The following is a 12,234-nucleotide window of genomic DNA, read 5'->3' on the forward strand; positions in this document are numbered from 1 at the left end:
GGAGACTGAGTGTGTGTGTGGGTGGCTGGGAGGTGTATGACTCTGTGCATAGATGTGTGAGCAGTTGATTCACTAGATGTATGGGTTCAAAAGTGCATGTGGAAACAGCTGTATGGGCGGTTGACTGCGTGCATGAGTGTATTGGTGAGTGAATGGATATCTCAGTGCTACATGTTAAAGTAAGTACATATGTAAAACACAGTACATTTGAGAGTTGACATATATAAATAACTGTGCATAAGAGCCAGTGAATGTGTGAGTGGCTGTATGGATCATTGTGAACTTGTATCCGGGATTGTATAAGAGAGTAAATATGTGTTAGTATATGTTTGAATAAGTAAGGTGTGTATAACTGTATAGTTGAGAAAATGGAGGTGTGATTGATTCTTTGCATGACTGACTAGGTGTGTGTGTAACTTCATGGATGAGTGACAGTCTGTATGTCATCAGTGATGTCATCAGTGATGTCATCAGTGATGTAATTTGAGATGTCATCAGTGATGTCATTTGAGATGTCATCAGTGATGTAATTTGAGATGTCATCAGTGATGTCATCAGTGATGTCACTGACCATGTCATGAATGATGTAATATGTGACATGATCAGCAGTGGATTGCGGGTGCGCGATATATAGTTAGTGCAGCTAACTATATATGCGAATTTCAGTGGTTTTGTGTGAGTAAAATAAGGTTTTGTAAATGCTAATTCCTAACTATATATGGTCTATAACCTATGGTTTTTTCAGTGAATTTTCAAGGTTTTGTAAATGCTAATTCCTAACTATATATGGTCTATAACCTATGGTTTTTTCAGTGAATTTCAATGGTTTTGTAAATGCTAATTCCTAAATATATATGGTCTATGACCTATGTTTTTTTCAGTGAATTTCATAGGTTTTTTAATAGCAAATATCTATATGTATGAAAGTAATAATTTTTATTAGAAATTTTAAAATGTGTAAATTTTTTTTTTTATTATTTGCCCTGGTACGCGCCCCGGGGCGCTCCCGGGGCACGTACCGGCGAACGTATGGGTGAGCGTCCTGTGAGCGATTTTCCCGCGAACGAAAACAACATGATGACGTTTCGCGTAGTCGCGTGATGCGCCGCGTAAACGTGACGAATCCCGTAACCGCGTGATGCGTTTCTTCGGCGCACTCCGTAAACGTACCAGGACCGCTCCGTGGCACGACCCGCAGCGCGCAACGTAAGCGCTCCGTGGCGCGTAGCGTAAGCGCGTCGGGACATGTGACCTGAAAATAACACTTTTCATTGGTTCTCAACTTTTTTTTCTACAAATGATGAAAGCCCCCTCCTTTTTTCCTCATTCTTACTTTTTTCTTTGAGAAAGCAAGAGCTATGTGTGAGACATGGCTTCAGTAGTAGCTGCAGCTGGTGCACCCCCCCACCGCCACCACCACCCAGAAAGGAAGGTCCACCACCCCAGATCCTTCCAGGAGTGAAGAAGAGGATGAAGAAGATGATGAGGACCAACAAACCAGACCATACTTGCCTGAAGAACCAAGACAAAGCCATGTCAAAGTTAATTATATATGGCAGTATTTTTCCATCCCTGCTGGGCAAAAAAAAGTGAATGCCCCGAAGGTGACATGCTTAATTTGCAACGAGGTCTTGTCCAGGGGCAACCCAAATAAAAAATATTCATTTGGGAACTACACAATGATCCGCCACATGCAGAGGTGGCACCCTAACAATCTGGCACAAGCTGAGGTACGGGATCTGGCTCAGAAAAAAAGAGACCATCAGGCCAGCACCTCCTCAGGTGAATCTTCAGTTGCAGCACCAGAAGGGCGCGAAACAGTACCAAATATACAAAAAAAATTTGGTGTAATAAAAATGGTCTGCATTTTTTGCGGAAAGACCCTCTGCTACGGGGAACTAAGCATTCACCTTATTAATGATTCCATCGACAACCACAACTGCAGCAAGAGAAGAAAGCAGTAGTTTTTTTTTTTTTTGCTCCTCTTGAGCCACTGTTAATTCCCAGTTTTTTGTTTCTTGTTTTTTGTTGAGCCCTTTATAATGGCTGTTTTTCGCTCTTTCCCCCCAAAAAAACATGAAATTGTTCAAAAAATACAAAAAAAACAAAAAATGTTCAGAAAATTTAAAAAAAATATAAAACAACAAAAACATAAAAAAAAGTTCTTTTCAGAACTACCTCCCATTTTTAAAAAATTACTAAAATTTTGAGCCCTCTTGACTTCATTTTTCTCATTGGTGCGCTTCCCGGTATGCGCACCGGGGAGCGCCCCGTTTGCGCAACACAAATTTTTTTTAAAAAAAAAGAAGAGTTAGTATAAGGGAAGGAAACAGAGAGTAATGTTAAAAGAAAGACATCTAGAAGGAGTAACAGAGATATACTGTTTAATAGATCTATTTACCGAAGAAAAGATGGAAGAGGGTATAATTGTGAAAAACAAAATAGATAAGGAAGTGAAAGAAAAAAAGGACAGTAGAAGTATAATAAACAAGAGTTTCTTAGAGAATGTGAGTGAATGTTCAAAATAAGAAGAAAAATAGTAAAGGATGTGGAATGAGAGGTGGGGATAGAACCGGACTAAAAGAACAATCCTGAGGGAAAGTGTTAAGAAAACAGTGAGCAAAAGTAAATAGGAATAAAACAAGATATATGATAGTGACTAACGTTAAAACATGTAGAATAACAGAGAGAAAAAACAGAAAGCAGAAAAGAAAAAGTGACAGAAAAGGAATGATTGAAACAGCAAAGAAATATAAATAACATAGGGGCATATTATCAACACAGGTGATAAAATTATCGCTGCTTTTATCGGCAGAAAACTGCCGCTAAAGCCGCTTTTACGGCAGAAAACTGCTGCTAAAGCCGCTTTTGCGGCAGTTTTTTGCCGATTAAAGCAGCGATAATTTTATCACCTGTGTTGATAATATGCCCCTTAGTGTGTTTGAACTACAGGGAGAAAGCATAATGAACAAGTAGTGAAAGAGTGATGAGTCAGAGATAGTGAGAGTAATAGAGATGGAGTGAGTGAACAGGAGTGAGGAACTATGAGAACAGAGGGGCATATTATCAACACAGGCGATACAATTATTGCTGCTTTTATCGGCAAAAAACTACCGCAAAAGTGGATTTAGCGGCAGTTTTCTGCTGCAAAAGCGGCTTTAGCGGCAGTTTTCTGCCGATAAAAGCAGCGATAATTTTATCGCCTGTGTTGATAATATGCTCCAGAGGGACTGAGAAAAGGAGTGGAAGCAGTAGAGTAAGTAAGTAATAGAGAAAGGAATGAGGGAAGTAGCAAAGGCAGGAAACTGAGGGTTAAAGAAATGAAGCAGTGGAACTAATAGAAGTTAAATGTGATAGAAATGTAACGAAAAGAGTACAAAACACTTACCTTATAATTGTCGTTAACGTAGTCACTTGTTATTTTTATACTTTCAATCTGTGAAAGAAACAACAAAAATTTGAAAAATATTAAAACATGTATTTAAAAATTAGAAAAGACAAGGGAAAAGATTGTCAATCATCCAATTTTACAAAGAAATAAAGTTAGAAATAAACATGCAGAAAAAAAGAGAAAGAAACGGTGATAGACAGTCAGACACAAAAAAAATTTGTAATAGAGTAAATTACTAAGAGAAAAAAAGGAAGATACTTTCAGTGACAGAAAAGAAGGATAAAAGAGAAAACTAAATTGAAGTTGTGTAAGCTACTAAAAGAAAGTGAGTAAGGTAAACTATATAAGGAAAGGGTGAATAAGGAAAAGAGAGTGAGGGACAGAGGAGACAGAGGAAGTGAAGGAAAGAGTATCAGATACAGACTGAGTGAGGCATCTACACAATGTGATTCGTAATGTTAGGAAACACAAGTAATGTATTAGAAAAACATGCAATTTTTTTTGCTCATTCCACAATCACATCACTTGTGTTTCCTTTGCTTAGGTATCTCATTGTGCAGAAGTAGTCTACCATATGAAAGAGTACGCAGAAGGTGAGCACTGTATGCAACAACTTTGACACTTACAGAAGCCTCTGCTTCTCCATGCCCCCTACACAGTCCTAAATATATACATTTTAAACTGACGGTATCGTGTTGCAGATGAAGTGAGGCCTATCTTGCAACATGGTGCATCTTTTGCACTGCTGCTGCGTCGCAAAAGTGACGCAACAGCGGCACAAAAGAGGCGCACGGCCATCATAAATCTGCCCCTAACATTTTAAATGATTGATTCAAGATGACGATAAGGTGTGGCCTATCCAGAGGTTTGTTTGAGATGAGGCCTACTCAGGGTTGCAGATTAAATTTAGGCTTATTGATGAGTACAGAGGAGATAATACATGTGCAGGCCTACCAATGAAGTGAGTCATGTCCATTGCACTCTTGAACAAAGGCCAGACCTCCTCTATCTTCCTGGACAGGCCTAAACCTTATCTGCACAATGTGATTCGTAATGTTAGGAAACACAGGTGATGTAATTGAAAAACGTGCAAATATTTTTGCTCAATTCACAATCACATCACCTGTGTTTCCTCAGCTTAGTAATCTCATTGTGCAGATGTAGTCTAGCATATCCAAGAGTACGCAGAAGATGAGGACTGTATACAACAGAGCAATGTACATTACTCACCTCCCTTGACACTTACAGAAGCCTCAGTTTAATATTTCTCAGTTCAATATTTATTTAAAGAAGCAGACACCAATATGACCTTCTCATAAATGTGAAAAGTGTTTTTTTTACAAAACAAAATTATTTTCTGGTCATAATTTGAAAACACAACACAGGTCCTATGTAGAAGCACACCCTATCAGTACTTAAATTAGCCAAGCACACATGGGGGCGTATTTACAAGGACCTTGCACCACGGGGAAATGACTTAAATTAAAATGGGGAAAATAACATCAAAGGGACTCAAAGGCCTTGTAAATATGCCCCAAGCAGCCTATGAAACTCTAGCAGTACATATCAAGAAACTTAAATGACTTCAATAAACGTTTTTAAACACATCAAACAAAGCAGTTATTCAACTACATTCATGGGGAAGTGACTTAAAATGCCCTAACACACATGAAAGCGTATTTTGAAGGCCCTTGCACCATTTTTGCGTCACTTTTAACATGGCTATGTAACTCAAAGAATCAAAATCTAAATTTGTCAAGCACACATGGGGGCATATTTACAAGGACCTTGCACCACGGGGAAATGTCTTAAATTAAAATGGGAAAAATAACATCAGAGGGACTCGTAATTTGAAAACACAACACAGGTCCTATGTAGAAACACACCCTATCAGTACTTAAACTAGCCAAGCACACATGGGGGCGTATTTACAAGGACCTTGCACCACGGGGAAATGACTTAAATTAAAATGGGAAAAATAACATCAAAGGGACTCAAAGGCCTTGTAAATATGCCCCAAGCAGCCTATGAAACTCTAGCAGTACATATCAAGAAACTTAAATGACTTCAATAAACGTTTTTAAACACATCAAACAAAGCAGTCATTCAACTACATTCATGGGGAAGTGACTTAAAATGCCCTAACACACATGAACGCGTATTTTGAAGGCCCTTGCACCATTTTTGCGTCACTTTTAACATGGCTATGTAACTCAAAGAATCAAAATCTAAATTTGTCAAGCACACATGGGGGCATATTTACAAGGACCTTGCACCACGGGGAAATGTCTTAAATTAAAATGGGAAAAATAACATCAGAGGGACTCGTAATTTGAAAACACAACACAGGTCCTATGTAGAAACACACCCTATCAGTACTTAAACTAGCCAAGCACACATGGGGGCGTATTTACAAGGACCTTGCACCACGGGGAAATGACTTAAATTAAAATGGGAAAAATAACATCAAAGGGACTCAAAGGCCTTGTAAATATGCCCCAAGCAGCCTATGAAACTCTAGCAGTACATATCAAGAAACTTAAATGACTTCAATAAACGTTTTTAAACACATCAAACAAAGCAGTTATTCAACTACATTCATGGGGAAGTGACTTAAAATGCCCTAACACACATGAACGCGTATTTTGAAGGCCCTTGCACCATTTTTGCGTCACTTTTAACATGGCTATGTAACTCAAAGAATCAAAATCTAAATTTGCCAAGCACACATGGGGGCGTATTTACAAGGACCTTGCACCACGGGGAAATGTCTTAAATTAAAATGGCAAAAATAACATCAGAGGGACTCAAAAGCCTTGTAAATATGCCCCAAGCCACCTATGAAACTCTAGCAGTACATATCAAGAAACCTAATTAATTTCAAAAAACGTTTTTAAACACATCATGTAAAGAAATTATATACCTACATTCATGGGGAAGTGACTTAAAATGCCCTAAGACACATGAAAGCGTTTTTTTAAGGCCCTTGCACCATTGTTGCGTCACTTTTAATATGGCTATGTAACATGGCTATGTAACTCAAAGAAACAAAATCTATTTGTAAAACACTTGACACAAAGCAACATTTTAAATACACAACTTTCTTCATAATTTTCTCCTTAAAGCATACTATTCTCTATTTAAATTAAATGAATCTTTTCTCACCTTAGCAAATACTTTTTGAGTTTCAAAACAGTCTCAGACACACACCAATTTGTCTTCAGAAGAGCAAAGGGTATGCACTCCAGAGGCTGCAACCAACAATGGCACAGAAATGCTGTAATTCATCACACATATCTCTCATGTCACCCAATCAAAACTCTTCCCTCACTTTTTTCAAATCAACACCCTTCCCCCCTTCTGCCCTTTCTGCCTTTTTTCCATAGCAACCACCTCCTGAAAGACCTCTGATGTTTGCAAGTTCACACAACAATGTTTCAATTGAACTCTGAACTCTCAGTACACCTGCGTATCCAGTGCAATCTTTCATAAAATGATTTTTTCTTGACCATTCAAATTACATCTTTCAAAGAACTCATCCAAAGGTATGCTGATAACAGAAATTTACACAATCTCAATTTACAAAATGTGGAAATCAAGTGGATTGGCCACAGAGGATTAAGATGTCACCAATTGATACCATTGGTGAAAACCTTTTTGCATTTGCCAAAACCTGACCTGTTAATTGTGCACTGTGGAGGAAATGACTTGGGCACTTTGACTGGGGTAGGTCTGGAAATGCTTTTAAAGGACACCTTTGACCAATTGATGGCACTTTTTCCTCAAACTGCCTTGGTATATTCAAATATATGCCAAAGACAGAAATGGAGGTGGTCGAACCAATTTTGTCCACAAATTGAGAAATCGAGGAAGCATGTAAATAAGTCTGTTTCAGCTTACATGAGAGACCATGGAATGGGCTCCATGTACAACAATAACTTGCGTTACTACATGCAAGATATCTACAGAGGAGATGGAGTTCACTTCTCAAATGAGGGGAACTGAGTTTTCATCCTGAATTTAAGACTATGTATTGGTACCTACTTATAAGTACCTACATCTACCACAGACCCAAAAGCTCTTCTCAGAGCTACCCTAACTATGATCACTATAAACAAATTTTAAATGTAACTTTTTTTTTACTAATTTTCACAATTTACGCTTTCCGGAGCGCTACCCGGTACGCGCACCGGACGCTAACCGCGCGAAAATTTGAAAAAAAAATGGTTTTTTTTCGCACATATGGGCCTCCTCAGCCACCCTCAGAAAACCTAGGGTGTCAGGATACGTCTACCGTGCCCCCTTCTACCCATTCTGAACATTATTTGCCCTCCATCTTGTATCTCAATTCTACCGAAACACAAAATGGAGGACTCCCGTAACGCTGCCGGTTCGCGTACCGGGGCGCGCACCGGGAAGCGCTCGCTTAAAAAAGGTGGGAAAGTAATTTACAGAAAAACCACTGGAGACACTTTCACCAAATATAGATTAGCTCATACTACATACCAATCCCTACCATTTTCACAAATTTGGTTGGAATTCCATTTAGCCATTTAGCCTATATACCTCTCTAAATACCCTGAGGTAAATTACTTCACAAAACACATCTGAAGTGTTGGAATTGACAACCAATTAAAATGTTACTTTCATTTTCTACTTTTTTTTACCTGACATTTGATTGGTTATGTACCTGAATATATATAAAGAAACAGAGAGAAACACAGCCATTTTGACTACTACTTCCTGAAGTACATTGCAAGAGTATTTTCACTGACAACTTAAACTTGTTTTTAAAAGGTAAGATGTTATTTTATAAATTTGAAAGGAGAACTATGTTATGCACTTGAAATTAATTTGGGAAAACATTTTCAGATAGTTATATACTGTCCCTCTGTAAGAGTTACACATTGAGAAAGGCTTGTTTATTATAATTATGGATTGATTTAGGTTTCTGTGGTATAATTATGAATTTACTTAGGCTTCTTCACAGGCACTTTTTAATAGTACTACTTCACGCCTGAAACCATACAGTGCCCATAGATAACTTCTCTGTTATAAACTCACAAGTACCTGTCTGAACTTAAACCCAACAGTGCCTATTCACGCCTGAAACCATACAGTGCCCATAGATAACTTCTCTGTTATAAACTCACAAGTACCTGTCTGAACTTAAACCCAACAGTGCCCTATCTCTACTGATATATTTATTTTTTATGCAAATTACAGCAAGAAAATGGAAGGAGAGCAGAATATTTCCTTCAAAATTGTTCTGGAGAACAACACAGAAAAAGATATTGAGGACAATGATGACTCAGATTTCATGGATGAATCACGGGACCATGAATTAGTTCAATGTGTAGATGCAGTAGATTCGCTGACTGAAAATGAGGACATTTCCGACAATGTGTTGTTAAATGTTCTGTTAAATTTGGAAAAAAAATCACAAAAATAAATGTATATTTAATAAAAAAAAGCCAAAAAAAACAACAAAATGAACAATCAATAAACATACAATATTTGAAAAGTCTATAATTCTTTTTTCCTCATAGTACGCTCCCCGGACCGCTTCCCGGTGCGCGTACCGGGCGCTCCCCACGCAAAAAAACCGATTTTTTTTTTTTTGCCCCACGGGCCGTTTTAAAGCCTCCACATCAAACCTAGGGGGTCAGGGAGGATCTACTATGCCCGCTTATGGTCATTTCCCCCTTTGTTTTGGCCTCCTCTTGTCACTCGATCCTACCGAGAGACAAGATGGCGGCCGCTCCGGACTGTTTAGAATGTTGACAGACACCGGAGAACCAATCAGCTTCGCTTCGCGAAGTTCCGTTACGCGTCAGGTACGCGCACCGGGGCGCTAACCGGGGCGCGCTTACAGATATTTATATTTTTTTTACGTTAATTTATCAAAATCTACTAGAGCACATATATTGAGACCTAGCAAAGCCACATTGGGCAAACAATATCTACAATTTTGCCAAGTTTCGTGGAAATCCATTCAGCCGTTCGGGCTAAAAGTGAGGCCAACCGCCCTATGGAAAAATGAATGGGAAAAATGCGTTTTGGGAACCCCTTTTTTCTCGGCCCCCCCTTGACGAAACCCCCCCAAATTTCCAGGGGCTGCTCAGAATGTTCCATTGTCCTGAAAATTTCAGCCAATTCCGTCCACAAACGCCAAAGTTATTAGACATAGAATTTTCAAAAATCCAATAGGAAAAAAATCCTAACTATATATACCTACTGGCGACCGCCAGTAGGTAATATATATATATATATATATATATATATATATATATACTAGCAGCCCGTCCTGACGTTGTCCGGGGCAGAAGGGGGCTGGGGGCAGCACCGCAGCAGGAGATGCGCAGCAGATCGGCCAGCAGCGGGAGCAGCATAGCGTAGTCACAGCACAGCGTACTCACCAGCATCACGTGCGCAGGGTGTTGTTTCCTTGCTCCCGTTTTCTTGCTCCTGGTCGCTTCTGCCCACGCTCCTGTCCATTTTTACTCCGTACTCCCCTGGGCATGTCGATGTCGACGGTCCTCCCCGCGCTCCTTTCCGCTCTTACGCGCTCCGGACCTCGCAGGGTGTCGCTTTCTTTCTCCTGGGCGCTCCTCGCAGGGTGTGTCTTCCGCGCTCCGAACCTTGCAGGGTGTTGCTTTGGCGCTCCTGTCCGCTCCTTGCAGGGTGTCACTTCCGCGCTCCAGCCCTCGCAGGGTGTTGCTTCCGGCTTCCGCGCTCCTGGCCGCCGACCCGTGATGTCAGCACCCACGTCGTTAGCTGGCGCTACTTCGAAGGGACTAATTTTCCTTAAAAATTACTTTTCCCTTCTAACATATATATTTTTTTCTTATATAGCCTATGTCCATCTGCTTGCCCTGACGTTTTCAAAGATATAGCGGGTGTATGGATTGGTGGTGTACTTTTCGAGTTTACCTGCCTCAAAGGACACAGTTGTCTCTTTATAATAGTAGTATATATATATATATATATATATATATATATATATATATATATATATATATATATATATATATATATATATATATTCTTTACCACACCAAACTTCCAATCAAAGAAGGCGCTGACTCCGTGACTCTCAGTTCAAACGTTTTATTCCAAGTTCAGTTACTGCTCAGACGCGTTTCGGCGGCTTGCTCCCGCCTTGCTCACTAACATCTGTGTGCTAAATCATGGCATATATATACATGTTAAGTATGTCATGTGATTCATTTATCAACCAGTAAACTGGCTGTTGCTATTGTGAACATGGTTACACCCCGTGAATTAACATAAACAAGTTGGTGACTTGCACATTTCAGTTTTGCATGTTAGTCTTTCTTCACTTGTTGTCGTTAAGATATAATTGACATTCAATTTATAAATTATAACATGGAAAATAATTACCATGTGTTCAAATAAACAGTTTTTTAAAAATTACGTGTAACTTTAGTTGCCCTTTAAAATGTCATCTCTTGCGTAAAACAATGTATTAAGTCTGTATACATAATGTTTGTTTACAGCAAACCTGGCCCCTGGTGTCAAGACATGTGCCTATCAAACACACCATGATTGGCTTGTGCCTGCTATGTCGGGAGTGAGTCGCTCTGTAATTGGGTGCTCATGACGGCAGTAAGAGCACAAAGGTTTCCCTAATGTAGGAGGCCGGTGATTTGTGTGTTTCAAATCGGCCCGGTGACACATGTCGTGCAGCGCACTGATCGCGGTGAGTGTTTGATCAGTTTAGCCTTTCTGCTATATTATTTCCGATTCATGGCCAGTGTATATTTACTACTAAGGTTCCATAGGGATGGCCTAATCGGGCGTGTCACAACTGCGAGCTGTTCACTATAAAGAGTTTATTACCGACGAGCGTGTCCTCTGACAATAAATGAGGGTTTAGTCGGACCCATTAAGAAACGTAGTGACGTGCATAATTGGGGCTCTGGGTTCGGAAGAGGTGGCGTGAAGGTGGGGTGAAGTGAGGTGTATAACTTAAACATAGCATTATTTACATGTGAGGGATATACGTGAATACATATTAATTACAGCAACATATGTTCTAGAGTGGTACCAGGGAAAGATTAGGAGGACACACATGTTGATTTATATATGGACACTCAAAGCCTCATCCGCGTTCAAACCTGACGGGATTTTGGAGTTTAAGAGAATAATATATCTTGACTCCAGGCGGCGTAAAGCTAGTTTACGATTCCTGCCTCTGACATTTCTGGGTATGCTGTCGATGACGAAATAGGTAAGCCCTGCTGCATTTCCTGCATGGATTTCGTGGATGTGCCTGGCTACTGGGTAAGCTTGGTCTTCGTTTGCAATCGCACGTAGGTGCTGCAGAATTCTTATGTGTACAGGGTGGATGGTGGATCCCACATATCTTTTGCCACATTCACATGTGAGCACGTACACTGCAAACTCTGTTTTGCATGAGAAGAGTTCCCTGATCTTATATGGAAAACTTCTGAAAGGTACATTCACGTTCGTGGTGTTTATACCGTGGTTGCAAGCTTTGCATTTACTGCATTTTCTGAACCCTTTTTGCGATTGAAACCAGTTTGTTTGTTGTTTTAGAACAGGGGCATTGCAGACTAGTTCGCTGCGCATAGACTTGGCTTTTCTAAATGACACCAGAGGTGTTTTACCCACTGTCTGACCTATGGTTGGGTCATTGCGGATAAGTGGCCAGTGCCTGGTTAAGATTTTACGGAGATTAGTGTGGTATCGGTTAAATCCTGTTATCAACCTCGGTGGTTGCCTTTCTTGTTTACCACAAGATTTCTCCGTTACCTTTGGGAACAACAGTTCATGTCGGGTCTTTTTGCTACACTTTG

This window comes from Lissotriton helveticus, chromosome 3_1 (assembly GCF_964261635.1).
Source record: "Lissotriton helveticus chromosome 3_1, aLisHel1.1, whole genome shotgun sequence".
Taxonomy (NCBI): Eukaryota; Metazoa; Chordata; class Amphibia; order Caudata; family Salamandridae; genus Lissotriton; species Lissotriton helveticus.